This window comes from Anguilla rostrata, chromosome 12, assembly GCF_018555375.3.
Source record: "Anguilla rostrata isolate EN2019 chromosome 12, ASM1855537v3, whole genome shotgun sequence".
In the NCBI taxonomy this organism is placed as follows: Eukaryota; Metazoa; Chordata; class Actinopteri; order Anguilliformes; family Anguillidae; genus Anguilla; species Anguilla rostrata.
Window position 1 is genome coordinate 38,357,247 of NC_057944.1, and position 15,416 is coordinate 38,372,662.

The window sequence follows — 15,416 nt, forward strand, 5'->3', positions numbered from 1 at the left end:
CTTACCTCCTGAGGTACGTCGTGCCCGATCACAGCTGGCCTGCCGGGCTGTGCCTTCATAGAGGCGCACTACGCAGGATTTTTACCCCGAAAATATTATAAGATAAACCGCGTCCAGTCATATCTGTGACGCACTGGCAGTCTCCGTCTCTGTGAGCATATTTGCCCAACATGCGCTCCGCTGCCTGTATTTATTCTGTAGAGGCGTGTGGGACGTTTCTGGGTGTGACAGCCCTTTGTGTGTGTGGCAACACAGCCTGTGGGGATCAGGGCCGCCGTTTCACACAGCAGAACAACGGAGTCGGACGAGTGCCCAAACTCCCAAATCAAAAACAAAATGGCACACGAACGGATATGAAATATAAAAATGCGAGTGGCGAGTGGGCAGGGTTTAAAAAGGAGGTGGAGACTTCTTTGATTGTAAACACAGGTCCACAGCAAGGCTAAAAATCCTGCATAATATGCCTCTAGACTCTTACCTGCAGTCTGGGTGTGGCCAAGCCTAACTTTAGTGACTGAAAACAGTTCAATTGACCAGTGGTCCGTCCAAAAAAAAAAAAAGGTTTTCACCAGCAATTTAATACATAATTTAGCAGATGTTTCCGACTTGGAAGGATTCTGAGTTCCAACCAGATCAATTAAGAAAAGAATGAAAAACCTTATTAAAAAATTACAATGTATTAAAGAAATGCCTCTTCAGTACACATCAATGAGCAAATGCCTCTTCAATATACAGTAAACAAATGCCAGTTTAGTTTCAAAGAAAACAATTAGGAGTTTTTTTTTCTCCCGTAGCCTTTATAATTCACAATCCTTTCTTTTCTATTGAACAGCAAATAAGAAAGGAATTGTGTGGATTGGGGGTGGGGGGAAGGGTGGCAGAGAGCTTAAATTTAACAAAAGAAACAGTTAAGCCTGAAGGGCAAGATAATCATTTAGGCAAATAGTGTAAGGAGTGTAAAGACAAGCAATAATTAGCTAGGTCCAGATCCCATCCCATGGTCACCCAAGCATAGGTGATCCAGCATAGGTGTGTTTTTAAACAGTGCACCTTGAAAAAAGCCCAAATCTCCCATAGGTCTGATGACCACAGTTAAAGTCTCAGCTAGAAAGCCCTAAAAGACCTGCCGAGTTCCCTACAATCACGCTGCTAACATGAGTAAGAGAGTGTAGGATCATGAAATGAACCCGGAGACGCCATTTCCTGCCTCTTTTAATCTCAACAGGAAGGGTGTCGTCACACCTTTATTGGTCTAAATCGATGCACTGGTCTCAATGATCAATTAACCGCCAGTCTCCAAGACACTGGATCAACAGCTGATCCACATAGCCCTGTAATCAAGTGCTGAGCCAAAGGAATGTCGAATTTAGTGAGTTACGATTTTGAGATTACGAAACAAAGATGATATAAATCAACCAAAAACTAAAACACGCGCTGGGCCATAGGACCATAGGATAGCTGACTGATACAGTTTGCCTAGTGATTTTGCCCACCTGTTCATTTAACTGTAACTGATTATGGATCGGTATTGTCACTTGGGTGGTAAATATAAAACATAAATTTCAAGTTCTGGAGAAGCTCTAGTTTTAGCCCTTCCGGGCTTCCACCAACAGAACGTCCGTCTGCTGATATTGTTCAAACTAGTTTGAGCAAATAAACAGACATTTAAAAATAAACAAACCGAACGCATGATTCATACCAAACGCGTTGCCAAGGGAAACAGGCTTTGTTAGCAGTCTTGTTGGTTCCTGTAGATAATCTGATATCAATATAAAGATCAGAGTTTTATAATCCAGGAGCACTGCATTACATTACATTCATTCATTTAGCACGCGCTTTTATCCAGAGCGACGTACAATAGGGCACTCACTGCAGACATGTTTTCCATGCTTTTCCATTGGATATGCGTTTTTTTTTTTTTTTTTAGACCGCTACAAAGTTAAGAATAGAATGGCCAATGCCTGACCTGAGAAAAAAAAGATTCTGGTGCATTATAGCACCATTTTTCATGGTGCAAAACAACCCAGCGTATCAAATCTTAAAATAAGTTATTGATTCATATGTAGCATGGAATATACAAATGTGCATAAATACATTATTCAGTTATATGTATAGAGACACCGAATGTTATGGATCATGATTGAATACATATTGTACATATTCTGAAATGTTTTCCTCGGTTTGTCTTCTGAAATGAAAAAATATTTCAATAAGACTAAATAATATTTGGACCATATTGTAAATATTTAGACCACATTCTCAACTAACACAACATTGTCAAGTACATTCTACAAATGTTCTCAAGGCAAGCACTTAAATGGCAGATTTGTTTAACATCACTTGCTCTCCAGACAGAGCTGGCCCTTGGGTTTCCAATGGCCCTAAACAAGAACGTTGTTGTGGCCGCAGAGGGTCAGCTGCAGTGTACATAGCTGGAGTTTAAAAACCTCAGGTCTAAACCTCCACACCACGGAACCGAACAACAGCTAGAGCGGCCGTTCAATGCTGCGGAACAGGAAGTAGGCATTCTAGTTGAGACGCAGTTCTGTGGTGTAGATGTTTAAACCAAAGCACATTGCAACTGACCCAAAGTGCTGCAGCATAAATTACAGCCCAGTACTTAAACCTGAATGTTGTGGGTGTGATTTAGAAGGCGGTGGCACTAAATGACTGCACAAGTGTTTATGCCACCAGAAGAGTCTGATTCCAGATACAAATTAGCACATTCTTTTTTTTGTACTTGAAAAACAAAAAGGTGTTTTCAATTGGCATAATAGGTACAATAGTTTTCACAGTTAAACAGTTGCGCTGAAAACAGCACTTCATTGGCAATAAAAATGTCCATATTTAATGCAAATTTATTTTTTAAAATGATTGATATGGCAATCATTGTATGGATACATGGATCGTTAAGTTTTATATATTTCCATATCAATATTTTGTATACAGCCCTGATGACAACCCTAACCCCTAACATTCAACAATAGGCATTAAAATGGACTAAAGCAGATTTTCTCAGCCAAAAATGAATTAAATCAGATACAAAATGGTTTTGCTACACTGCACTTGATTGGTTGCAGTTTGGCAATTTGAAATTGTTAGACACGTTTTAGTGTACGTTAACACACATCAACTTTTATATTGCTTTTTTTTTTCTTCTTAATTTCAGAACAGATTCTGAAATTTACCAACGGAATGCTTACGCGAGTATTGCCCGTAGTACTGAGTGAAACGGAATAATGCGATTCCGTCGTGTCTCAGTGTGGGCTGGTAAATACTGTTGTATTCCTGGAAGTCTTTGACCTCATCAGCTTGAACTGCGACATCATATGCATGATCATATGGAGCGAGAGACGGGCATCGCATTACCATTCCCAGCGGCGATGCTTCCAGAATATGCAGAACAGCCTGCATGATTTCATCCGGTTCAATCAAATCTTATTTTTATTATACAGAGACACTGTCACAAAGACGCTAAAAAAAAAAAACAGGAAATCGAAATAAATTATGCAAGCCCGAGCCTGAACTCCCCCAAAAATACAGCGAGCGAGGTTAAAAAAATAAGTAAATAAAACTCCCCAGCGGGAAGAAAAAAATAGTGAAATTGCTGAGACAGAACTCCCTGGTGGGAATTATTCTGTGGAGGAACCTGGACACAGAAGGGGAGCCCATCCGCTGTGGTCTATGGCTGAACAGGAGCTGAATGGAAACAGACAGGTAATGGGGACTCTATCAGATTAAATGGGCAGAGCGCTTGGGAAGATTATACCCTGGAGCATTAAACCAGCTGGTAAAATAGAAAATCTGAGTTAATATACAGATCAGGAGTGGTGAGAGGATCTCCAGGTTGCATCGCATTAAACCTAAAATAGCTTCGCTTGTCTGCTGATGGACATACTGTGCAGTGTAGTATAATGGCTAAGGAACAGGGCTTGTAACAAAGGTTGCAGGTTTGACACCGCTGTTGTACCCCAGAGAGAAGTACCAAGCCTAGCTTGCTTCAGAATGTACCCAGCTGTATAAATGTATGCAATGTTAAAATGCAAAATAAGTTTTGGGGGAAAAAAAAAAATAGCTCTGCATAAAAGTCCTGTAAGAGGACATTTAGCAGAGACTAAGAGATGATGAGATGTTCTCTTCTAAAAAAAAAAAAACAGTGGTGAGTTGGTATGTCTGAAGAGTTTGTTATCTCATGTAGGTGTGCCTCCATGTGGAGGGAAAGAGCCAAGCCTCTTAGTCTACAGCATAATGCTGGCTAAGGCTTGGTAGAAACAACCATACTGAAATAAAGCATTCTTACAAACTGATGCAATCTGCTGCAGTTTACAGTCAGACGCATTTAGCAAGTTTACATAAGTAAAAACACGCAATTTAATCAAATCACTCTTCGGCTTTTCGTGCATCAAACAAACCTATAAACAAACATGCTTAAAGACTGAAAATGCCAGGCAAGAAGCAAAAGAGCAGCTCAAGTCACTCTTTGCAAAGTATGTTTGCCAGTCTCCAACATTACAACCTCCACCGTTTTAATACAATTTTATTCAAAAGCATGACATAATGAAAGGAAGATGTTAAAAGTAATGTTATGTGGAGTGAATTGAGGAATATCATTATACTTGATTCATGCCATATTTTGAGGGAGAAGCAGTTGAATAACGTAGTCGTTTCCCCACGTGCGTCTCTAATATTTTGGATGTGCGGTATGTAGAATATTTTTCCCTCCGTGAAATAATGAAACAAACATTTGTGTGTCATAAGATGGGGAACACAGCTACAGCAGCACACTGAATGCTGGCGGCTTCTACAAGTATTTATTTGCTGGGCGTCTGTGGAGTACAACAAGCTCAAATGTTCTATGACACCTGTCCGTCCATCCGTTACCTGACCTGTTTATTCCTGGCCAGGGTCGCGGGGGTGCCGGAGCCTATCCCAGCATGCATTGGGTGAGGCAGGAATACACCCTGGACAGGCCACCCATCTATCGCAGGGCTCCAATGATATCGTGTGACGCTCCATAATTAAAACTCCTGCTTGCCTTGTGCATTCAAGCAAATCAGGCCATAGTCAATGACCCTTGACCCTTCCAATCAAACACCCACGCGATTCACTTTTCAGTATATAGTATATGCAAAATCTTTATCATTAATAATATAAGGCATGATTACAATATTTGATATTTGACACTTGTGTGTGGACATATGTTCGTACATATATATGCATACATTTATTTATTGCAAGTAAGAGCAAGCTGATTGACCTACTGTCAAGTAACTGCTTAAAGATACCATAAATGTGAAAGCTTATTTAAATTAGCTCATTTAAATCATGACACAGTTAGAGAAAACATTAATTTGTGCAGAAACTGAAACTGATAAAAGTCTGTCTTTTATTTATATCAGCGTTCATCTGTACAGAAATGAATTTAATCAGATTTACGGATCTGAAATTCCCTCGAAGCGCTCATTTCCCCTCCCGTCTGTTCTCTGGTTTACTTGAATTACTGCCTCGTCTGATGAGCCTTTTAGCTCAATCGTTTAGCTGTCCACTTAATGCTGTGCTAGAATCCCCATATTACTGCACGACAAAAAAAATTAAAAGTTCCATGTAAATAATAAGACACAGGTTTTATGTTGGTTCTCGGTTATTTATTTGAACGTTATACATGTTCTAATCTGTAGTTCCAGTTGTAATTTTCCCACGTTGGTGCAGTCGGAGACCAGCCATTTTGTGTGGCAGTATGGAGAGGAACCAGCAGCTAACAGCGGAGAGGCTTGCTAGCCGGTTCGAAATGGTGGCCACAGGATACAATTGAGTAGCCATTGCTTTTATTTTTTTTCAATGGTTAGCTGACTGGTGTGACTGACTAACATATCAAATCAAATTTTATTTATATAGCATATTTCACAGCAATTGTCACAATACGCTTCACAGACAACCGTGGCCTAAACCCCCACAGGAGCAAACCTAAAGCAACAGTGGCAAGGAAAAAAACTCCGTGGCAGATGGGAAGAAACCTCTGAAGGAAACAGACTCAAGGGAGGGGGGGGGGGGGACCAGGCTCAAGGGGGAGACGTATTGGTCTAGCTATTTTATCCTTGGAAGAATTGTGCTCTATATCTAACAAATTCTGTACCACACAAATTGAAAAACCATTCTCCTCTACAGAAAAATAATGATATGATTCTGCCTTGTTTTTAAAACACAAAAGCAAAACCATGCCCTTAATTTGCGTTAATTCAGGGGGGTTTGGTGGTACATTTTGCCCAGCGTGAAGATCATTTCCGACCGCACGCTGGTTCTTCATGTCCTAAGGGCTCCGCCGTGCTCATTACACAGGGCCACACGCTAACACCTCTCTGGATAACAGCGGTCAGCGAGCGCCTGGAGCCCGGGGCCCATTATTCCTGTGAATAAACAAAGCCACATTAGCGCTTACTGGCTGACGCGCAATAAGGAAGGAGGACAGACCCGGGTCAGGTGACCCTGGCGGCAGCGGGGGTCAGGTGACCCTGAGGGGGGGCGGCGGCGGCAGCGGCGGCTCAGGAGAGGAAAGCCGACAGACAGGTGATCCTTCCGGAAGCCCGGCCAAGCAGAGAAAGGTCGTTTTAAAAGCAGTGCAATAAATCACCCCCACCCCTTCACCCCCCCTTGTAAATTATTAAAAGGGAGGAATTAAAAGCAAGGAGACAGCCCATTATCACTCTGAAGAGACGAAGAGTGGCTCTTGGCTTCTGCAGTGATCTACAGTGATTGTCAGAGGCGTAACTTTTTTCAATTGATGACACTGACTGGAGCAGAGAGAAAATGAATACCCCAAAAAGATGGAGCCAAGCCTTTTATGCTTAGCTGCAGTAACTGCTTTTATTTTCAGATGTAAGATCCTTATTTCTGTTTCTTTGTTGAGTTGATTCTGCGGAATGCAGAGTTGATGATGCATTGAATACTGGTCAAGGCTGATAGAAAAAAAGAAGAAAAAAGAGAGAGAAAAGTGAAGTGCATCATTTTGTTAGACACACATGCTAAAGATATGATCAAATTAATATGGCCACTTATCGAGCCGCTTCTTCTTCTTCTGAATCATGACGAGACAGAACTGTGAGATTGTTGTAAGGGGACTATGCTCAGGTACGTCAGGAGAGATTATTAGTTTTGTCTTTTCTCCTATAATAGCTCAAAGCAGGACTAGGGGGGTGAAAATTCTGATCTTTGACCGATTGCCCGGTTCAGAAAACAGGTACGCCTTTCGGGCGAGCGTTCCATAGGTGCCCCATTAAGGAGAGATGGAGAACGAGGGCGCCTTCAAACACAGCTCATCTGATTACCGTTCAGCTCGTTGGGACATCGATGTACGGCCCCCAGCTGTGATGCTAATCACACTTTTGTGCAAATTAAGACAACTGAACCAAGAGCGCTACAGGAGGCCGGTCTGTGGCATTATGGAAATGAACTGGCTAATGAGTAATGTTGGTCAAACTTTCCTTTTTTTTTTTTTTTTTTTTTAAAGTACAGAAGCAAAAGCATTTTAAGCTCAACCAGTCAAACTGCTTTGCAGGGGAATGCTAAGCAACCCAAATGCGTTTGAAAATGAAAGCTAAACCTGGTCTGAAACAGAAAATAATTTAAAAATGAATCTTTTTGATAAAAATCCTGATTTCAATTAAACGTTTGAAAAATTGTATTTCCTTTATTTAGTACACTGTTGCAGAAACAGCACATTCTCCATGCCTTTGTGTTACTTTCGGAAAACGAACTGCACCGATTATTAATATTGTAATGAAATTACATCCTGCAGACTACGGGCCTCTCCTGAAAACATTTTGGGCTCCCATTCAGCACGCACTCAAAAACCAGAAAGCGGGTTTCTTATGAAATTAACGGAAAAGTACCCCGACAGAGATGAATCACCGCAACGCGCCGCCTCTTTACCGCGCGTCCGCGTCCGTGTTCGGCTCGGCGGCGGCGACGCGGGCACCGGAGCCCCGCGGCTTCCGGGCGAGAGCGCCCAGCTTTATTGAGAAAAGCAGGTAAACACATTAAGAACCTTTACAGGTGTGCGGGGGCGGGGGGGGGCGACCGATTGGCCGGCGTTCTGTGTTATTGTTGTAGCTGACTGCCTCTGGCATTCCGACTGCAGAACCCAGGCTGCACCAATAGGAGACGGCCCGGTGGAAATGGGACTCTGTGGGAGTGGGCGCGCAGCACGACCCGGCGCAAATGTGCTCCGTCTGTGCCTGCGTTTCTTTATCGGCGCTAATAAGAGCTTCCCTAAAACGGCACCACTCTGCCTAAGGGCCCCGGAGAACACCTGAGGAGCACAAAGAGCAAACGGGACCCTGGAGGTTCCCCGTAGAGAACCGGGGGGCAGCGGGGTGGGGGAATAAGCGATAAGGCAAAAGATTTTTCCGGGATAATAGTTTGTTCAGTCTTATTCTGCTGATATAATAACTAATTACATATTTAATTATATTATTTGGAATATCAGATGAACGAATATTTTAACTGCTAATCAGTTTGTCGGAGACCCTCGAATTGAAGTCAGGAAAAAAAATAAAAAATTGTGCATAGGGGCAAAAGGATCCATGTAGTTACATCATTCAAATGGAACAATGCTAAAATATAGGCACAGAAAATGCATGCATGCACGCACACACGCATTAGTTGAAGTTCATATTGATTGTTGAGACCTGTACCTTCTCCTTTTCCCCACCTGTGCCCCTTTGTGACATCACAGTGGCATATTTCTGTTATGAGTAAATTCATAAATGAGTTTCTATCCAATCACTAATGTCATTGGAAAGTTCCCTCACATTCAGATACTAGGGATAAGAGAGGTGTTGTCACCTTACAGTTCATGGGCCTTGGAAATAAGGACCAATCACCATTGGCGGTATTCTATTTGTTGTTAGCAATGTATGTTGTGATTGGTGGAGCTTGTGTGTCGTTTCTATCCGAAAAGTGAACATTGACCGTACTATGGTGATGTCACAAACGTACTCTTAGTCCTTCATTCTTGGTTTTTCATTGAAGAGTTAAATAATAGTAAACAGTGATACAGCATACCAATCCCACTACAATGTGTCTAAAGGACTGTATGTATGTCTGTACTGTCCAGTTTAAATGTATGGTGGTGAGTAGTAGTGTTTCTGATTTATCATTTTTCCCCATGACCAATTAATCCTTTAACGTTCCATGCCACATGGACATTAAATCCCTGAACTGAGAAAGATTTTAAGGAGAATGGAATGCATGCACACGTCCATTTCACTCTGAATCAGCAAGCAAATGTCAGAGTCTGATATACGGGTTTAATCTCAACCCAGTATTTACCTGCCAAAGCTTTGACATGACAAAACAGATTATACTATGAGCTATCATACAATTATCACAATTGGATTATTGTACGATTATTCAACCATTTTGCAGTCCGTGCGACACTTTAGCACACTGTGATGTGTAATTTCACAGACCTAGAAACTGAAATGGTTAAACATGGATCCTTGCAGCATTACTTTTCATACTAGGACCGAACAAATAATTCAAATGGTGGGCTTGATAAATGTATTTCCAATACTGGAGTTGAAATTGCTTAGATTACAGGGGTGTCAAACTCCAGGCCTGAAGGGCCGCTGTGTCTGCTGGCTTTGGGTCTGTTATGGCAAGAGTGATTCACTGAAGTTTTACACTGGCTAAGGACTCCACACACCTCATTCCCAAGGCTTTACATGAAACCACAAAAAAGTGAACAGACACTGCAGCTCTTCAGGACTGGAGTTAAACCTGCAGACCCCGTGACCCTCCCTCATTATACTGGCTACATAATCCATTATTATGTAGGGGGTTTTAAACCTTTTCTGATCAGGGAAGTGAGGGAGGCATAGCTTGGGATTGCGATGGCCCGGAGGGCGGGTGGATCAAAGTGCCTGGTGAAGGACCCATTCCAATTAATACCTTCAATGACCCCCCCCCACCAGGTTGAAACCCAAGGCCTTATATTCATAAACTGTAATGCGAGGAGAGGCGCCATATTTTAACCAGCGTGAATTTCACTTTAATGAATTTGTTTGTACTCGAACTGAACTTTAAACATGTCGCGGGTACCTAAATTTCAGCAATTTCAAAACAGTTACATATCAGACAGCACATTACCATTTCTACCCAAAACAGCCAATCACACACCAGGTGGTAATTTAATTAGCACTGATAAAATAAGATGAGAGGAAGGTTTGGGAACTTCACTTGGATGCAGGACAGAAGTTGGCCTTGTGCAGCCAAATTTTTAGTTTTTATGTGATAAATAACTTATTTTAGAGGTTCTTTAAAAAATATCTTGGGTGTACAAATCATTAGTTAGCTTTGTCACAACACAGTATTGGAGCTTTGTTTCCTAAGGCTCACTTGACAAATTTAGAAGAGGAACTTTGGTTTGTTGCTGACTTTTCTGGCTGAAATAACATTTAAATTAATAGTAGCTAAAAACATAAAAACATTAAAAAAAGCCCATTGGCATTAAGTGATTACCTGGCTAGCTCTGTTTTGATATATCCTTGCTGCTCTCCTGGCTTGTCTCCCACACACCCCCTCACCCCCCCCACACCCATGACTCACAGAATAGCCTAACGCTATATCATTCACACAGAGGACCGTTTTCCCCCTGGGGGGGTGGGGGGGGGGTGGGGTGGGGTGTAGAGAAATGGTATACCTGCCTGGGGCAATGGGAACACCTTATATCACCTCGCTTCCCCTGGGACACAGTCCTGGCACGGAAAGATTGAGAGCCCATTTTTCTTTATTTTTCTGCTTTCTGCCATTGCTTCCCCGCTTGAAATTAAACGATATCCCCCCCTATCTCTATGCCCTCCCCCTCCCTCTCTTACAGTGCCATGAAAAAGTATTTGCCCCCTTCCTGATTTCTTCCATTATTGCATATTTGTCACACTCGGTGGTTTCATATCTTTCAACAAAATGTAATATTAGACGGAGAGAAACCTGAGGAAACCCATTTTTTAAATTATTATTTCATTTATTTTATTTAATGAAACAGGTTATCAAACACCCATATCATTTGTGCCAAAATGCAATAGAGGAAATCAGGAAGGGGGGAAAATACTTTTTTCACAGCACTATACCTGTGCAGGGTGGCACGATGGTGCAGTGGGTAGCACTGTCGCCTCAGTTTCCTCCCACAGCCCAAAGACATGCAGGTTAGGCTAACTGGAGACTCTAAATTGCCCATAGGTACGAGTGTGTGAGTGAATGGTGTGTGTGTCCTGCGATGGATTGGAGACCTGTCCAGGGTGTATTCCTGCCTCTCGCACAATGCACCCTGGGATAGGCTCCAGCACCCGCCGTGACCCTGCTCAGGATAAGCGGGTATAGATAATGGATGCATCTGCGCTGAACCAAAACTTAAAAGGTTTGAATTGGGGAAAGTGTTCACTTAAACTGGCCGAAAGGTAGAAAATGTCAGACACTGTCCCCCTATTGTTACGGTTTTCTAGAATTTTGTCCCGCCCTCAGCTTCCTGTAATTTTCGTCCCTTTTTTTGGGGGGGGGGGGGGTGGGGGGGGGTCAGAGCCTTCTCCTTAGCTCAGCCTCTGAAGATAAATATCACAGACAAACAGAGAAATGCGCACGGGCCCACAGAAGTGGTGCGAGGGAGGGAGGGTTGGTGTCACCACAACTTCCGTTCGAAAGATTTGCTTGAAAAGGCCACGGTGAGAAAGTGAGCAAGCTAGTAATTGTCCCGGGGGGGGGGGGGGGGGGGGTGTATGCTTATCAGGAGGCGGCAGTGGCACAGTAACCATCATAAGATCTATTTACAGCCCACGGTGACGAGGAGAAACTCCCACCCTTTGTCTGATGAAATTCCCATTTAGAACTGGGCTTCTTATATTTTTAAACATAGAAATCGGTAAGAATAGGGCACATTTTAAGGTCGTTGTTCACCAGGCTGGGATTTTTTATTTTTTCTCTTTCCATAAAGCGAGCTGTACCTGCATGTCACCGCGTTTATGAATTTATTTTTTTTCTACCTGGGTCAATAACTCAATTCCTTGCCTCTGGAGGGGCAGCTGATCCGCGGAACGCGTCGCTCATGTAAATTGGGAACGAGTTTTTCGCGCATTCATTCTGGCCCCCCCCCACCTCGCCAGCACCTCCGTCCCCATCGGCGCAGTTTCCAGAGAACATATAGCGGGACCCATCGAGCCGCCAATCGCTCACTTTTAACCGAGAGTCGGCGCTTACGTGACCTACAGCCGCTCAATACCCTCCCGGCACGGCGGGGCGAAACTATTCACCCCCCAAAGATACAGAATCAGCATATAGTCAATCTGGATCTACATTAGTGCTTACACACACAGATTAGGCAATGTGTGGGGAAACTCCTGTGGCATTTAATCAAATCTCTCCCCCAACCCCAGCCCTCTGGCGTCGAAGCAGCCGGATTCCACAGACCAGAGTTATTCACCCCCCGCCGCCCGCCCCCCACCCCCACCCCCACCCCCACAGAGCCTGATCCCTTTTAACCCTTTAAGGTGCAAGATCGCAAATACAGCGTGCGATAAGAATGTTCATGGCTGAACGTTCCAATGCTGATGTAACAATCACTGCGGGTTCTACTGTAATATAGCACCGGAAGCTCCTGCCGCAGTGCCAGCCACGGCCTCCCATAGCTGAGAGAGGTGGAGTGACGCAGAACGCAGGAGTTGCACATCTGGTGGGTTTGTAGAATCTGTGCGGCGGCCACGTGTAGCCGGCACGCGTGCGATGTGGCGCGTACGGAACGGAGAAGTCGCCGCACGCGCCCGCGGATCTTTACCTGACGACCGCCCATCTGTTCTCGCAGATAAGGTGACACGCAGATAGCAGGAAACGGAGCATCCTGGTGGAAATCTGACAGGTTCTGGGGGGGGTGGGGAGGGGGTTAAGAGGAAATAAACCTGAGTCAACACTCAAGCGTTAATGGACTGGCGGAACACCCACGCAAAAAAATGGCGGCGGCATCGCGTGGCTCCCCACCCCCGTGCCTGTCCCGGGCCCCTCTTGAAGGGGGCGATATCCCCGAGATCCCTGCCTTTTAATGGGGCGTGCCTTAGCATGGGACGGGACGATAGCTTAGGCGCACAGCAGGAGGTTATCAGCGCCCGCATGCGAGCGAAAAACAGCCTTATAATGTCACACAGAATCTGACATTTTTGGGAAAGAACGAGGAAGAAATAAACGCATTTGGATATTAGGAAGGCATCTGCTTGGGCTGATAAGCTCGCTCGGTGCTGGCATTTATTATCTGTGGTTCCTCTGCTTCCCGAACACAGGAAATCTGCCGATCGTTCTCCCGACTCTGAAGCAAAGCTGGATGATGCTGTGAATCTCTTTTTCCACGTATAGCGCGTTTAATGTCGATATAATTGTTCAACAGACGTCAAACCTGTAGACATTTACTTTTTTTTTTTTAATGAACTACTCAAATAAGCAAGTCAGCTTATATTTGGCATTATCAATTGTGTCTTATACAGACTTTCATAATGGGTGGCAGTACAGCATAACGGCTACGGAAATAGCCTTTCATCTAGGTTTGCAGGTTTAATTCCCAGCTGAGGCACTGCGGTTGTGCCTTTGAACGAGGTACGTAACCTGAATTGATTCAGTAAATAAGTATAAACCGATTGCGTGTAAAAAAATATTAGCTCTGTGAGTTGCCCTGGACCCAGTGCTCTAATAAATGCCTAATGTAAAAATGTAGACTAATATTTCATGTAACAGTCAGTCAATGACAAGAAAAGAAATGAACTTCCTGAGGACAAAATACTTTAATAAAACCACACTACAAGCCGAGAATAAAGTGATTCCAAGCACTAAATAGCCGACTGCTTAAAGACAGCAGGTTATAATGGCCTAACAGCCAGTCCAGGATCTAAAAGTGATACGTTTTCAATATTCATTAAAAAAAGCAATTCACCTTTACTTCGCTCTTGTTCTTGATTTTTTTTTTTCTTTCTTTCTTGCTTACACAGCATTAAGAGTTGGCTTAGCCGCTAAAATACTCCATTGCTATCGATTCAGCAATATTGTACTCAATAAAATTTTTTTTAAAAGAACATTTTGTCAGAGGTCTTGGTGGCGCCACAAGCTGAGTGTGCTTTTCGCCCCCCCCATTTTACATCACCTCATATACTGAGGGACCGTGAAACAAAATTAAAGGAGAAGCTGGGTAATCCTCAAATGTACTGTAACCGATTCCCCCACCCACTCGCGGAACAGCGATGCCAGCAATCGCATACCGTAATTGCTTTAAATGTAGCTACAAGCGTTCGGATAGCATTGCTTACCTTATCGTTTGCATCCGCGTGCCGTGACCTTTGACCCAGAGCTCAGAGGAACTGTTCGGCGCAAAACGAAGGCTTTAAGACACAGCTCTGTGATGTGTTAATTGAAGGTCTCTGTTGATTATCCTCCTGGTGGAGCTCGTTTTCACAGAATGAGACTGACTGCAGAAGGACGTAATTGCATATGTGGGAAATGCAGGCAGAGGTAACGTACACAAGATGAAAGAAAGCAACACTTAGGATAGCCTTAATTTAAACTGCTGATATATACGTTATTTCCAGTGGCTCTTTACATTAGCCTACGTTACATTACAGGCATTTAGCAGACGCTCTTTTCCAGAGTGACTTACACAACTTTTACATAGCATTTACACGCCATCCATTTATACAGCTGAATATATACTGAAGCAATGCATGTTAAGTAGCTACCTTGCTCAAGGGTACAATGGCAGTGTCCTACCCAGAAAACGAACCTGCAACCTTTAGGTTACAAGACCAGTTCCTTACCCTTATTCCCATAATTATACCCATAATAATCCAGAACTTTGTGACTTCAATTGGAAATTAGTGACTGATTAATCGCTGCAACTGATACACATGCACTTAGTGAACAGAAGAAAGAAAGAGATAATAAGGGTGTTGTACCGGTGAAGAGTGAAAGAACACATTTCCTTCTATCGTGTGGGCGCATTCATACTCTTTGTTACAAGGACAGTCGAGGGCACGGATTTTACAGTGAAAATGGAGAGTGAAACCCAAGTAGGGTGTTTAATTTACAGAGTGCTTCACAGCTTATTAACAAACATATATACACGAAACAATAAAATCATTCACATCTCATTCGAGCTCACCTACTGCCAGCCACTTAGTGATGATGGTAAATGATCTGCTTAAATAGGTTGTGCTGATGGACACTAGTCAGACTGTACCATTTCCACACACACAAAAAATCTAATTATCTCACAGAAGAAATTAAAATACATCTTTAGACTATTAAATTATCATACATGTATTACCAGTTGCAACAATATTTCTAATTATCACTTAACTAATTAAATACTAGCAAATATTACCAAATACCCATGACGG

At 43.1% G+C, this 15,416-nt stretch overlaps 1 long non-coding RNA gene across 3 annotated transcripts; it reads right to left on the reverse strand.

Annotated features, from left to right (window-relative positions):
* Positions 1 to 8,759: 8,759 nt before the first annotated feature.
* On the reverse strand, positions 8,760 to 15,172 carry LOC135236535 (uncharacterized). 3 transcript variants are annotated; one of them, XR_010324604.1, is made up of 3 exons: positions 14,973 to 15,172; positions 14,331 to 14,489; positions 8,760 to 12,904 (listed from the first exon to the last, which is right to left on the reverse strand). It is a non-coding gene; the product is annotated as an uncharacterized LOC135236535 (long non-coding RNA). The 3 variants fall into 3 exon arrangements; XR_010324605.1 differs by lacking the exon at positions 14,973 to 15,172 and adding an exon at positions 14,757 to 14,826; XR_010324603.1 differs by lacking the exon at positions 14,973 to 15,172 and having other exon boundaries at positions 14,331 to 14,579.
* Positions 15,173 to 15,416: the final 244 nt, after the last annotated feature.